This window comes from Erinaceus europaeus, chromosome 13 (assembly GCF_950295315.1).
Source record: "Erinaceus europaeus chromosome 13, mEriEur2.1, whole genome shotgun sequence".
Taxonomy (NCBI): Eukaryota; Metazoa; Chordata; class Mammalia; order Eulipotyphla; family Erinaceidae; genus Erinaceus; species Erinaceus europaeus.
Window position 1 is genome coordinate 64,277,090 of NC_080174.1, and position 16,377 is coordinate 64,293,466.

General features: G+C 40.1%; 1 protein-coding gene across 2 annotated transcripts in view; it reads right to left on the reverse strand.

Annotated features, from left to right (window-relative positions):
* The window catches only part of CCDC30 (coiled-coil domain containing 30), a 121,311-nt gene that overhangs the window by 103,774 nt on the left and 1,160 nt on the right, over nt 1-16,377 (reverse strand). The gene's annotated exons all lie outside the window — the stretch shown is intronic.

The window sequence follows — 16,377 nt, forward strand, 5'->3', positions numbered from 1 at the left end:
CAGATAGGAACTAGGGTACTGTAAGTAATGTGTACCCAGATCCTGTTATAAAAGTTCTATCAAACTAGAAATAAAAGACAACATGCTTAAATGATAAAGTGTATCATTATGTAAAACTAAACCTTCAGCAAACCACATATTCATAGTAAATTGCTGAAAGATTTTTCATAGTAATCTACCCAGCAGAAAAATCTCTGATTTTAATAGCAAGACAGACATTTCTGTTAATCAAGATTATACTAAAGATTTTAACTTATATGGGGGGGGGGGAAGGATGACAAAGAATAAGGAATGGAAGGGGGGCAGACGGTGGTGCACTGGGTTAAGTGCACATAGTAAGTACTAAGTGCAAGGATCCTGGTCCGAGCCCCCAACTCCCTACCTGCAGGGGGGTTGTTTCACAAGCAGTGAAGTAGGTCTGCAGGTATCTCTCTGTCTCTCTCCCTCACTATCTTCTCCTCCCCTCTTGATTTCTCTGTGTCCTATCCAACAAAAATGAAAAATGGCTTCCAAAAGTAGTGGATTCGTAGTGCCAGCACTGAGCCCCAGCAATAACCCTGGAAAAAAAAAAAGAGAGAGTAAGGACTGGAATGGAAGAACAAGCATTCCATTTATCCTCAGGCAATATGATTATGTAGGTAGAAAAGTTTTCAACTTTAAAAAATTATTATTTGGGAGTCGGGCGGTAGCGCAGCAGGTTAAGCACACGCACGTGGCGCAAAGCACAAGGACAGGCATAAGAATCCCGGTTTGAGCCCAGGTTCCCCAACTGCAGGGGAACCGCTTCACAGGCGGTGAAGCAGGTCTGCAGGTGTCTTTCTCTCCCCCTCTCTGTCTTCCCCTCCTGTCTCCATTTCTCTCTGTCCTATACAGCAACGACAACAATAATAACTACAACAATAAAAAATTATTATTTAAATGAATGGAAATTTTTAGCAGGATTGCTAGGTCAATATATAGAAATAATTACACTTTGAAGTATCATCAAAGTGCTTGTTTTGGCAGAACAAATGTTAAATACCAGCAACTAATGTGTTTAGAAAATTAAATTCTTCAGAAGCAACCAATAGCACAGCTATATACAAGATACTGGGTACTGTACAGCAAACCCTAACAAAAGGACTTTTCAAAGTTAACCCAATTACCAATTAATGTGATGATAACATTAACTATCGATTGTCTTTTGGAACCCTAAGACAGCAGGAACCTCACATCTCCACTATAGAGCCTCTACTTCCCCCAGTCCTGGAACCCTTGGATAGGGCCCACTTTCCCGTATGCCTCTCCCAATCCATATCAAATAATACAGTACATAAAAACACTATCCATAAAAGAAATTATGGTTTGGGGACCAGGCAGTGGCACACCTGGTTAAGTGCATACATTACAATGCACAAGAACTCAGGTTCGAGCTCCTAGTCCTCACCTCCAGGGAGAATGCTTCATGAGTGATGAAACAGGGCTGCAGGTGTGTCTCTGTCTCTCTCCCTCTCTCTCCCACAACCCTCTCAATTTCTCTCTGTCTCTATCCAATAATAAATAATGAAAAAGGGCGGGGTAGATAGCATAATGGTTATGCAATGAGATTCTCATGCTTGACGCTCCAAGGTCCACGTTCAATCCCCTGCACCACCATAAGCCAGAGCTGAGTAGTGCTTTGTTAAAATAAATAAATATATATTTTTTATTTTCTTTTTTGTCTCCAGGGTTATTGCTGGGGCTCAGTGTCTGCACTACAAATCCACTGCTCCTGGAGGCCATTTCCCCCCTTTTGTTGCCCTTGTTTATCATTATTATTGTTGTTGTTGTTATTGCTGTCATTGTTGTTGGATAGGACGGAGAGAAATTGAGAGAGGAGGGGAAGAAAGAGAGGAGGAGAGAAATATAGATACCTGCAGACCTGTTTCACCACTTGTGAAGTGACTCCCTGCAGGTGGGGAAAGGGGGCTTGAACCGGGATCGTTATGCTAGTTCTTGCACTTCGAGCCATGTACGTTTAACCCGTTGCGCTACCGCTCGGCCCTCCAATAAATATTTTTTTTAAAAAAAAGTACTAGGGAGTTGGGCTGTAGCGCAGCGGGTTAAGCGCACGTGGCGCGAGCGCAAGGACCGGTATAAGGATCCAGGTTCCAGCCCAGGAGCCGCTTCACAAGCAATGAAGCAGGTCTGCAGGTGTCTGTCTTTCTCTACCCTTCTCTGTCTTCCCCTCCTCTCTCCATTTCTCTCTGTCCTATCTAACAACAATGACAACAATAAAACAGCAAAGGCAACAAAAGGGAATAAACAAATAAAATTTAAAAAGAAAAAAGAAAAAAAAAGAAAGTATTAGAGGGGGCTGGGTGGTGGCACGGGGGGTTAAGCGCACGTGGTGCAAAGCGCAAGGACCAGTGTAAGGATCCCAGTTCGAACCCGGGGTCCCCACCTGCGGGGGGGGGGGGGGGGGGAGGGGGTGGTGTCACTTCACGGGCGTTGAAGCAGATCTGCAGGTGTCTTTCTCTCTCCTTCTCTGTCTTCCTCTCTTCTCTCCATATCTCTCTGTCCTATCCAACAACGACAGCAATACAACAACAATAATAACAACAATAACAATAAACAACAAGGGCAACAAAAGGAAAAAAATAGCCTCCAGGAGCGGTGGATTCGTGGTGCAGGCACCAAGCCCCAGCAATAACCTTGGAGGCAAAAAAAAAAAAAAAGTACTGGATAGAAAATGACATTTAAAAAATAAGTAGAGGGGGAGTCGGACGGTAGCGCAGCGGGTTAAGCACACGCGGCAGAAAGCCTAAGGACCGTGAGACCCCTGTTCGAGCCCTGCAGGGGAGTCGCTTCAAAGGCGGTGAAGTAGGTCTGCAGGTGGTCTATCTTTCTCTCCCTCTCTCTCTTACCCTCCTCTCTCCATTTCTCTGTCCTATCCAGCAACAAGGGCATCAATATCAACAGCAACAGTAACTACAACAACAATAAAAAACCAAGGGCAACAAAAAGGAAAATAAATGTAAAAAAAAAAAATACATAGAGGGCTGCATGCACGTAATATGCTAAAAAAAAGTACTACAAGTTAGTACTCCAAGGGGTAAAAGTACTACATAAAAGTACTACAAGGGAGTCGGTGGTAGCGCAGGGGGTTAAGCGTGGGTGAAGCAAAGTGCAAAGACCCGGTTAGGATCCAGGTTCGAGCCCCCGGCTTCCCATCTGTGGAGTAGCTTCACAAGCGGTAAAGCAGGTGTCTGTATTTCTTTCCCCCTCTCTGTCTTCCCCTCTACTCTCCATTTCTCTCTGTCCTATCTAGCAACAACAACAACAACAATAATAACTACAACAATAAAACAAGGGCAACAAAGGGAATAAATGTTTCAAAATATCTTTTAAAAAAGTACTGCATATAATTTATGTATAAGTATATATAGATACAGCTAAAAGAAATTACGGTTAAACTAGGTTAAATTAAGTATAAGAATTTTATTTCATGAATGACACTAATAAGAATGTTTTAAATACAAGCATAGCAGGGGTGAAAATTATTTGTAATACACATAACCAACAAAAAATTTACAATAAAAATATAGAGAGAATTCCTGAAAATCAATAAGAAAAATATAATTTAATTTAGGTTATAGATTTATTTATTTTTGAGAGAGTGAAGAAGAGAGAGACAATAGAGTATCACTATAGCATATGCTGTGCTGGGTATCAAACTCAGAACCTATACATGTAAGTCCTGCAATCTACCACTGAGCAAGCTCCCAGGCTGCATGACAACTCAGTTAAAATGAACAAAAAATTTTGAATAAGCACTAACAAAATAAGAGGCTCAAAAGATGAATAACCATATTAAATCCATTAGCAATTCATTATGAAATGCTAATTAAAGGTAAGATGAGACATCATTATGCACCTAGTAGTTCAGCAAACATTTCAAAGTCTGACAATTATCAAATCTTGATGGAGAACAAAGGCACACTTGTATACTGCCAAGGCATGTGTAAACTGGCCTGCATAAAATGGTACAACTACATAAGAAGACAGTTTGATACCTGGTAAAGTTGACAATCTACATACTCTGTGATCCCCTAACTCTAAGTATATGCATTATGAAAAATTCATGAAAAAACACACATACACAAGGTTGAGTGTAACATTACAGTGTGCAAGGACCAAGGTTCAAGCCCCCTGGTCCCTACCTGCAGGGGAGAAGCTTCACAAGTGGTGAAGTAGGTCTATGGGTGTCTCTGTCTCTCTCCCTCTCTATCTTCTCCTCCTTTCTCAATTTCTATCTCTAGCTAATAAATATTTATTAAAAAAACACACTTATTCATAGCAACATATCTGATAGATTATGCTCATAATCTATTTTTGTAATAGATATAAATTGGAAACAATCCAAATCAATATAGAATAGTGTCATGTCATATATTCATATCATGGAATAAGTATACAGCAATTACCAGATGATTACAAGTAAATAATAAAAATACAATGTATTATAAAAAATAATTGTCAAAGTTGGATACAATATCTCAAGACAGGTAGAATTAATCTATTGATTATTTAGGGATGCATATTTCTGTGGGGACCAATGGTGTTATGATTGCTCAGAAAGTTATATAGCAGCTCAGGAGATGTGCAGCAGGTAGAACACTTGACTTTTAATTTTCTTTTTTTTTTAAAGATTTATTCATTTATTAATGTGAAAGACAGGAGGAGAGAGAAAGAACCAGACATCACTCTGGTACATGTGCTGCTGGGAATTGAACTCCGGACCTCACGCTTGAAAGTCCAGTACTTTATTCACCACTGTGCCACCTCTCGGACCACTTGACTTTTAATTTTCAAGTATGAGGTCTCAGTACAACATATGCCAGAGTAGTGCTCTGACTCCTAATTTTAAAAAATCATTTATTTATTTATATTTATTTTCCCTTTTGTTGCCCTTGTTATTTTATTGTTGTTGTTATTGATGTTGTTGTTGTTGGATAGGACAGAGAGAAATGGAGAGAGGAGGGGAAGACAGAGAGGGGGAAAGAAAGATAGACACCTGCAGACCTGCTTCACCACCCGTGAATTGACTCCCCTGCAGGTGGGGAGCTGGGGGCTCAAACAAAATCATTTATTTTTTATTATTTATTGAATAGTCAGAGAGAAATTAAAAGGGAAGGGGGAGATAGAGGAGAGAGGGAGAGAGGGGGAGGGAGGGGGAGGGAGACCTGTAGCACTGCTACACAGCTCATGAAACTTCCTGCATGTAGGTAGGAGACCAGGGGCCTGAACCTAGGTGCTTGTGCATTGTAAGATGTGTGCTCAACCAGCCACTATCCTGGATCCTGATTCTTTGTCTTATTCTCTCTCTTGCCAATAAATCTCAAAATAAATAAATAAATAAATAAAAGGTGTGGGGCTGGGTAGTGATGTAGGAATTGAGCAAAAAGTAATAAATGTAAAATGGTATATAAACAGACAAATGAACTTAGACTCCGGCAACCCAAGGGTTAAGTAAGCAATTACAAGACAGGCCTGGGAGTCTGCAAGGCTGGAGATAAATACAAGGGCAGACTCTGAGAAAACAGCCTGGGAACCCAGAGTCAAGAAAAAGACGTAACTCCAAGGACAAAAAAGACCCCCTCCCCTTCCCTGCACCTGTGGGCTATAGATGTAAAACTGTCATGTAACCACATTGTGTAGCTGAACCTTGTCACGTAGCCATGTAATCGGAAAGGTAGATAAACTTTAATAGGACTTGGGGACGGGGTCGATTACCAGAAGGTTGTTGCACCAGCCCCTCGGTAATTCGGCCCTAGCCGGCTAGAAACAATAAAGGCTCTTTGTTTTTACATCATCTCAGTCTCTTGGTGCTTCCTTAGATTTACAACCTAACACTGACACACCTGGTTAAGTGCAAGGACCCAGATCCGAGCCCCTGACCCCCACCTTTAGGAGGGAGCCTCCATGAGTGGTGAAGCAGGTCTTCAGATGTCTTTTCTTCTTCTTCTTTTTTTTCTTTGTCTCCAGGATTTTGCTGGAACTCGGTGCTGGTAGTACAAATCCACCGCTACTAGCGGCCATAGATTTTTCTTTCTGTTTTATTCAGTGGGACAGAAAGAAACTGAGAGGGGAAGGGGTAGATAGAGAGGGAGAAAAAGACATCTGCAGACCTGCTTCGCCGCTTGTGAAGCGACTCCCCTGCAGGTGGGGAGCCGGGGGCTTGAACCTGGATGCTTAAGCGGGTCCTCGCACTTTGTGTCACCTACACTTAACCAGTTGCACTACCGGCCAAAAAATTGCATTTTTTTAAAGTTTTATCATTTTCTACATATACATTATATTCCCCAATAATATTTTCTAATATCTGGCTATGTTATTAAATAGAATTCATTCCATTCTCTGCCATCCAACAATAAAAGGTTCAAATAAATTTTGACACATGCATTCAATAAGTATATGTTGTGAAAAAGACTAAAGTAAATTTACATATACTAATGGAGACAGTGAAAACAATATGCATAATGGAACATAATTCATATTTTAAATAGATGCAAATCCTGGAAGGGTAAATCAAAACTTAAGAAAGCAAGTATGCGCTGAGAGGTCGCAAAGTTTATAAACATTGGACTCTTAAGTATGAGGTCCCAAGTTTGATCTCCATCTTCATATGTGCCAGAGCAATTCTCTAGTTCTGTCTCTTATAAATAAATAAATAAATAAATAAATAAATAAATAAATAAATAAATAAGACTTAAAGAAACATATACTCCTTCCCATTTTTCCTTGTAGTTTTCCTTGATGGGATTATCCTTCTAGCATCTATGAAAGGCCTATATATACAGTTGACACTAATTTTTGCTATATATTCAGCCACAGTAGGCATTTTTATAAATCTGAGATTTTTAATACTTTATTTTTTATTCATTTCAAATTTACTCAAATCTCTATCAGTAAATTCAGGAAATAAAGTCAATCTGAATTTATTAAAATAATAATAAATTAAAAGAATAATAAACAATAAATCTATAAACAATACACAGAAGGCAGGGAAAACAAAAAATTGAGAAAGGTAGTGGGGTAGTTACAATTTTTAATGTTAAAACATCTTTTTAAGTGAATTAAAAATTTCCCATTTCTGAATTGCAAAAAAAGGAATTTATAGCATAGAAAAAGTGTAAAGGGGGAAAACCAGACATATGCTTTGCTTATCAACACTCAATAAAAGTACAAATTATTGATATTAAGCTATAGCTATACTGGGCAATGCATTTACAGGAAAAAAATTATATTGCTCTTTTGACAGAGCATATTATCTTTTCTCTTCTTTTTTTTTTTTCTTTTCCACCTCTAGTTACTGGGGCTTGGTGCTGGCACTATGAATCTACCGCTCATAGCGGCCATTTTTCCTTTTTTTTTTTTTTTAACCCTTCATTTTTTACTGGATAGGACAGAGAGAATTTGAGAGGGTAGGAGTGAGATAGAAAGACAGACACCTGCAGACCTGCTTTACCGCTTGTGAAGCACCTTGCTGTAAGTGGTAATGGGGGTTCAAACTGGGTCCTACGTGGTTCCTTGTGTTTAGTACCATGTGTGCTTAACACCCAGCTCCCTCAGAGTATCTGTCTTTATAGGCTGAATCAGGGGATGAACAATCTATTATACTAAAAGCTGAATCATGAGTTTAATTTTAAAAATAATACAAATAGTGTAGAAAAAGTATTTTTACAAGTTACATTTCATAATAAGGGCATCTTGGGGAGTCGGGCTATAGCGCAGCGGGTTAAGTGCAGGTGGCGCAAAGCACAAGGACCGGCATAAGGATCCCGGTTCGAACCCCGGCTCCCCACCTGCAGGGGAGTCGCTTCACAGGCGGTGAAGCTGGTCAGCAGGTGTCTATCTTTCTCTCCTCCTCTCTGTCTTCCCCTCCTCTCTCCATTTCTCTCTGTCCTATCCAACAACGACTACAACAATAAAACAACAAGGGCAACAAAAGGGAATAAATAAATAAAATAAATATTTAAAAAATTAAGAAAAAAAATCATAATAAGGGCATCTTTGGAAAAATGAGTTTTTAAACCTAAATTAACATATAATGGCACATAGAATTCAGTTGCTTTACAACTCCTTAATTCATCTTCTCTTCTCTATTTACACTCTGTGCCTTGATTTTTGTTCTTTAATTATTGTATAACTTCTCCTGCAGTCCCTGCTTCCAATCTGATCCCTTTGTTCACTGATCAATTTGTTCACTGTTGCCAGAGTGATTTTTCTGAAACACAAACAGGATTGCCTTACTTCCCTGCTTCTAACATCACTGAGAAACTGAATCAATTCTAATGATTCTATTGGTACATTTAAAGAGATATGTCAAGGTGCTGTTGCTGGTGAACCTGGTGGGGCACACACATTATCATGCACAAGGACCTAGCCTCAAGACCTGGTGCCCCCTTGCAGGAGGGAAGATTCACAAGTGGTGAAGCAGTGCTGCAGGTGTCTCTCTTTTTCTTCCCCTTCCCTATCAATTTCTCTGTATCAAAAGAAAAAAAAAAGAGGCTACCAGAAGTCGTGGATTCATCATATAAGCATAGAGACTAAGTGAGAACTTTGGTGTCAATGAATTTTTTTTTAAGAAGATAAAAAGGACTTTTGGGAGCTATGACCAAACATGTAACAATGGATATACAGATACTCCCCCCCCAAAAAAAAAGGAAGAGAGAGAGCAAGTCAGAAAGTTAAATTCTAAAGAATGAAGAATGCTATACTAAATACAGAACTTTTATCTTCTTTTGAAAAATAAGGCTTGTCATAAAAGTGAGCTAAAGGAGTTGTTAAGGAAATGAAGGTAAAATGTACAAAGTTTAGGCTTATCTTTTCAATAAGTACTTCTAAAGCAAAACATGTGGCTCAGCTAAACTCAGAATAATAATGTGAGGTGGGGGAGTCGGGCGGTAGCACAGTGGGTTAAGCGCAGGTGATGCAAAGCACAAGGAACGGCGTAAGGATCCCAGTTTGAGCCCCCAGCTCCCCAACTGCAGGGGAGTTGCTTCACAATCATCGAAGCAGGTCTACAGGTATCTATCTATCTTCTCTCCCCCTCTCTGTCTTCCCTTCCTCTCCATTTTTCTCTGTCCTACCCAACAACAATGACATCAATAACAACAATAATAACTATAACAATAAAACAACAAGGGCAACAAAAGGAAATAAATATCTAAAAAAAAAAAAAGAATGTGAGATGGGTGTGATTCATGTACAAACTCCAAGGCTTGACTATAACCCAAATATTAACATACGGGGGGGGGGGACTGCATATTAACTTTCATTTTAAAAGGACATCACACCTGTTTGCCAGTTCTTTATGAGTTCATTTTTGTTGGCAGCAGGACATGTGTTATCTTGTGCTTTATTCAATATGACATATTAGAGCCCTGAACAACACTCCTGCTGAGAATAGCTAAAGATTCTGAAAAAAAATTAAAGAAAACTTTAAAAACGCAACTACCATGTAAGCAAAAACAGAATGTACTTACTGGGTAATAGCTCATTTGCTAGAATGAAGTCCATATGTGAGGTCCTGAATTTAAAACTGGTATCATAGAGAGCACCACACACATCAAAAGACATTATCAATAGTGGAGTGATGCTGTGGTATTGCTCCTCTCTCTGTGTCTGTCTTTTTCTCTTTCATATTTCTCTGTCTTTCTCCAAAGTGATGGCAGAGAGTCAGGAGAGAGTGAAAGAGACTCCAGCACCAAAATTTCCTTCCTGGCTGAGGTCAAATCCTGGATTCTGCACATGGCAAAACCGCACTCTATCCAAGTGAGCTATTTTGATGGCCCACACTATCTCATTTTTTGTGGGAATATTTTACATATACACACACACACACACATATATATATGTGTATATATATATATATCAAGAAATAGCAAATATTGGAGAGGATATAGAGAAAAAGGTACTCTGTTAATTTTAGGAGAAATACAAACTGGTGCAGCCCCTAAAGAAATTAGTAGCTTCCCCAGAGTCACACCCTACTAGGGAAAGAGAGAGGCAGACTGGGGGTATGGACCGACCAGTCAACGCCCATGTTCAGCGGGGAAGCAATTACAGAAGCCAGACCTTCTACCTTCTGCAACCCTCAACGACCCTGGGTCCATGCTCCCAGAGGGATAGAGAATGGGAAAGCTACCATGGGAGGGGGTGGGTTATGGGGATTGGGTGTTGGGAATTTTGTGGAGTTGTACCCCTCCTACCTTATGCTTTTGTTCACTAATCCTTTCTTAAATAAAAAATTTAAAAAAAAAAGAAATTAGTAGAGGGAGTCGGGCGGTAGCACAGCGGGTTAAGCACACATGGCGCAAAGCACAAGAACTGGTGTAAGGAGCCTGGTTCGAGCTCCCGGCTCCCCAGCTGCAGGGAAGTCACTTCACAGGCAGTGAAGCAGGACTGCAGGTGTCTTTCTCTCCCCCTCTGTCTTCCCCTCCTGTCTCCATTTCTCTCTGTCCTATCCAACAACGACGACATCAAGAACAACAATAATAACTACAAAAATAAAAACAAGTGCAACAAAAGGGAATAAATATTTTTTAAAATTTTAAAAAAGAAAGAAATTAGTACAGAGTCCTCAAATATAAATGGAAATACCTTATGATTCAGCAATATTTCCATTATTCAAAGGATATGAAAACACTAATTTAAAGGGACATAGCATCCCTATGTTTGACAACAAATTACCCAATTTACTTAAACTTTTCTGTGAATTTGGCTAATATGAGTCTACATTGGAGAACCTGCACTACCGCCTGGATCCCCTTTATTATTTTTCTTCCTTCCTTCCTTCCTCCCTCCCTCCCTTCCTTTCTGCCTCCCCCCTTTTTGTTGCCCTTTTTTTACTGTTGTAGTTATTATTATTAATGTCGTCGTTATTGGATAGGACAGAGAGAAATCGAGAGAGAAGACAGAGAGGGGGAGAGAAAGATAGACACCTGCAAGCCTGCTTCACCGCCTATGAACTGACTCCCCTACAGGTACGGAACCTGGGACTTGAAGCGGGATTCATACTCCAGTCCTTGCACTGTGCCACCTGCGTGTAATCCGCTGCGCTACCGCCCAGCCCCCCATTATTATTTTATCATGTGCTTATTTATCTATTTGCCTCCAGGCTTATTGTTGTGGCTTGGTGCCGGCACTACGAATCCACTGCTCCCTGCAGCCTTTTTTTTTTTCCCATTATTTTATTGAATAGGACAGAGAGAAGTTGAGAGGGGAGAGGGAGGTAGAGAGAACTATAGACCTGCTTCAGCGTCCCACCTGTAAGTGGGGGGGCGGAGGGCTCAAACTGGCATCCTTGTGCGGGTCCTTGCACTTAGTACTATGTGCACTTAACCTGGTGTGCTACTGCGTGGCCTACTTATGTATTTATGTATTTATTTATTCCCTTTTGTTGCCCTTGTTTTATTATTGTAGTTATTATTGTTGTTACTGATGTCATCGTTGTTGGATAGGACAGAGAGAAATGGAGAGAGATGGGGAAGACAGAGAGGAGAGAAAGACACCTGCAGACCTGCTTCACCGCTGTGAGGCGACGCCTCTGCAGGTGGGGAGCTTAACCTGCGGCGCTACCGCCTGACTCCCTCGTGTGCTTATTGAGAGAGAACCAGAACATTAGTCTGGCACATGTGATGTCTAGAACTGATTTTGATACCTCATGCCTGGAAATTCAATACTTAGTCTACTATACCACTTGCCAGATCTGTCTTTGTTTTAATTGAAAGTAATTGAGCTACCTAACACCACAACGCTGGGTGAAAGATAAGTATCTGCTAATTGATGAAATTATATTTGTATTATTTTGAACCACAAACCACTATTACAGCATTGTATTATAACCAGGGACTGGGTGGTGGCACACCTGGTTGAGTGGACACATTATAATCAAATAAAAGTTTCAACTAAGCTAGTCTGGTCAAATCATGTGATAAGCATAATTACTATCAAAAGTCCCCATTAATGATTACATTAAATTTTGTTTACTTAACTATATTTTCTCCAGTTTCCCAGTTGTGTCATTTACACAATAGCTTATATGAAGAATATCTAGAATTTTATATAACATCTGATATATTGCATCTTTGTACTTTTTATAGCAAAAAAAAAAAAATCTTTAAAGCTTTTCCTGCCCAGCCCATTGCATGATTCCCAGTCCCTCTTTCAACAAGGTCTCTGAGTACCACTCAGTTACTTGTGATTTTAGTTCTGGTATCAGGGAGCCCAAGACACTGGGGAAATATAACATCCTATGAAATCTGTTTGCTAGTAAGGAAACATACTTTTGTTATTATGAGAAGTGAAAAAACAAAAAGGTATTATCACAGAAAAGTAATACATGAACACATTATTACAGAAAAGTAATACTACATGAAAACCAGGCAAACAAGGAAAAGGTTGGGATCCCAGTAGGTATGTTAAAAGCAGGCATGATAAACTAATAACATCGTGAATGTTTAGAAAATAAATGTTTGATACAGAACTTTAGTAGTGTGTAACTACATTGTAATCTTACAATCTTGTAACAAACTATTTATAACAAATAAAATTTCATAAATAATAAAATAAATGTTTGCATTGTTATAAACCCTAGGAATAACATCATTTCACTATGCTGTAGGGGTCAAGGGTGGGAAAGCCTTAGGCTGGAGGGAATTGAAAGGAAAATGGGATGGATTATATCAAGAATACCTCTGGATCCTTGGCTTCAGGAAGATATGGGGGTACTGGAGGGTAAGCCCTCCAAAGGCAGAAATGAAGCTAATCAGAAGAGCAATGTAGGCTGCATGTCAGTATATAAATGAATGACCCATCCAAGTTCCTAGACTTGACTTCTCCCCCAAGTGCAGTGATTTTTAATCTTCATTCTACAAAGTCAACCAACCTGATGGCTACATCTGAGGTCTCGTTGTAACATAAACTACTGCTGAACTCCTGCAGTTCTAAACACTAAATTCCCTACTCTGAACACTATCTTTTCAATTTTTTTTTTATTTCTGAACACCATCTTTTACACTTCTGAGTGTCTTACTTCCTTCCCTTTTGTGATACATATATGAAACCTAAAATCTACCATTTTAATCACTCTTAAGTGTTGGCTCTAGTAGCATTAAGTTTGTTTGTTAGATAGAGACAGAGTGAAAAAGACCACAACACTGAAACTTCCTTTAATGCAGTAGAGGCCAGGCTCAAACCTGGCCATATACGGCAAAGAAACACACTATTCAAGCGAGCTATTTTGCTGACCCCAGTGGCATTAAGTTTAATGACAACACTCACAAATATAACCAGAGCTTTTTTCATTATTTCCAGAACTTTTTCATTACCTTAAATATAACCTCTGTACAAAATAATTCTCCGTTATCCTCTTCTCTCAGCACCCGGTAACCTCTTTTCTAATTTCTATTCCTATAAATCTGTCCAATCTATGTATCTCATATAGAAGGAGTCATACAACAATTGTCCTTTGTTGATTTAAAAAAATTTTTTTTAATCTTTATTTATTTGTTGGGTAGACAGTCAGAAATTGAGAGGGAAGGGGGAGGTAGAGAGGGAGAGAGACAGAGAGACACCTGCAGCCATGCTTCACCACTTGTGAAGCTTTCCCCCTGAAGGTGGGGACTAGGGGCTCGAACCTGGGTCTTTGCACACTATACTATGTGTGCTCAACCAGGTGCGCCACTACCTGGCCCGCCCTTTGTTTCTTACTTATTTCACTTAACATGTCTTCAAGGTTCATCAATCTTATGGCATGCAACAGAATTTCCTTCCTTTTAAGGTTGAATAATATTTCAATATAAGTGTTTTATTTACCTAATCATCTGTTGATAAATATTTGAGTTGTTTCAGCTTTTGACTATTGTGAATAATGCGTGATGAAAACTGATGCATGTATCTGTTTGAATCCTTGTTTTCAGCTGTTTTAAATATAAACCTAGGAAAGGAACTTCTGAGTATATAATAATACTATGGGCCGGCGGGGGGTGGGTGAGGTGGTGGCACACCAGGTTAAGTGCACATAGTATGAAAAGTAAGAATTCATGCAAGGATTCTGGTTTGAGCCCTTGGCTCCCCACCTGCTGGGGGTCGCTTCAGAAGTGGTAAAGCAGGTCTGCAGGTGTCTATCTTTCTATCTCCCTCTTTATCTCCCCCTCCTCTCTCAATTTCTCTCTGTCCTATCCAATAAAAAAAAAAAAAAAGGACAAACTGACTGCCAGGAGCAAGCAATAACGCTGGAGACTGAATAAATAAATACTATGTATAATTATTTGAGGGAATGGTGCCTCTCCACCCAGCCCCCCAAAACACAATGGCAACCTAGTCTTACTCTTTTTTTTTAAAGATTTTATTTATTTATGAGAAAAATTGGAGGAGAGAGAAAGAACCGGACATCACTCTGGCAGATGTGCTGCTGGGGATCAAACTTGGGACCTCATGCTTGAAGAGTCCAAAGCTTTACCACTGCGCCACCCCCCCAACCACAACCTAGTCTTATTCTACAATGGTCCCAACTATTGCTTATTTCACTCAAATCTCTCACCAGTGTCCTAATTTTCTTGCTCCTTGCTGCACCTTCCTTGTAATTCTCAGGCCTGGAAAAATCTGAGTATTTGACTATTATAGATATACAGATATTCTACATACAAAGATAGTCTATGTTTTAATTTGCTAGATGCCAACATATAAAAATATATCAAACGTGCACTATAAATTCATAGCCTGCAGCCTGAGGCAAATTTCTCTACATTCCTTGCCAGTTTCTGCTACTTATTCTCTCAGAAACTATTCAGAACTTTCGTTTCACCAGTAAAACTCCAAATTTTACCTCTCCTCTATTTGACAGAATACTTTGTCTCCCATGGCACTAGCACAAGTGAGGCCATCATAAAGATTTGCTTCTTCATCTACCTCAGACAAATTAACCATCTTTAGACATCCTGTTCTCTTGCCCTTCTCAGCGAAAGCTTTCTATCTTCCAGATCAAGGACAGTGTATTCTAGGCTTTATCCTCTATTGCTTCCCCAAGGAAGCTTCTTTTCTGTATGTTCATCCTCACTCTCTGTACTGATTTCTTACATCAATACCTCTCTTATCCCAACGATAAAAATATCACCTTCTGGGAGTCGGGCTGTAGTGCAGCGGGTTAAGTGCAGGTGGCGCAAAGCACAAGGACTGGCACAAGGATCCCGGTTCCAACCCCGGCTCCCCACCTACAGGGGAGTCGCTTCACAGGCGGTGAGGCAGGTCTGCAGGTGTCTATCTTTCTCTCCCCCTCTCTGTCTTCCCCTCCTCTCTCCGTTTCTCTCTGTCCTATCCAACAACGACGACAACAACAATAATAACTACAACAATAAAACAACAAGGGCAACAAAAGGGAATAAATAAAATAAAATATTAAAAAAATATATATCACCTTTTGACTCCACCCAAATCCTCCTCCAATAATAGTAATCAATCTTAATTTGCCCTCCTCAAATAACTACATCTATACTTCTGTTCTCTTTATTTTTTTTGCCTCCAAGGTTATCGCGGGGGTTCGGTGCTTGCTTGCACTATGAATCCACTGTGCCTGGCAGCCATTTTTTCCATTTAAAAAATATTTATTCCCTTTTGTTGCCCTTGTTTTATTGTTGTAGTTATTCTTGTCGTCATTGTTGGATAGAACAGAGGGAAGTGGAGAGAGGAGGGGAAGACAGAGAGGAGGAGAGAAAGACACCTGCAGACCTGCTTCACCGCTTGTGAAGCGACTCCTCTGCAGGTGGGGAGCTGGGGCTCGAACTGGGATTCTTACTCCAGTCCTTGCGCTTTGTGCCACCTTCTTAACCCGCTGCGCTACCGCCCGACTCCCCATTTCTTCCATTTTTATTGCATAGGACAGATAGGAATTGAGGGGGAGAGATAAAGAGGGAGACAGACAGAAACCTGCAGACTTGTTTCACTGCTGGTGAAACATCCCCCCTGCAGGTGGGGTGCACTGGGACTCCAACGCGAATCCCTGCATTGGGTCCTTGCGCTTCTTACTATGCGCTTAACCCGGTGCGCGCCACGCCTGGTTCTGCCCCACCACTTTCTAACTAGATGTGTGGCATGAACAAGTCATCTAACTTCTTTCAACTTTGATTTCTCCAAAATAATATTAATCTAATAGTAATGCCTACCTCGTTGGATTTTATGAGGATCACATAATGCATTCTCCACTAAGCTTTGACTCTATCCAGAAAATGTAATAAGAGAACACACTAAAGTTAGGAAAAATACAAGTCGTGGTGACAGACTGACAGTTCTTTCTTTTTTCTGCAGAAAGAAGACATCTATTAATGGCTGATCAAAGCTGACTGCTTCCTTTAC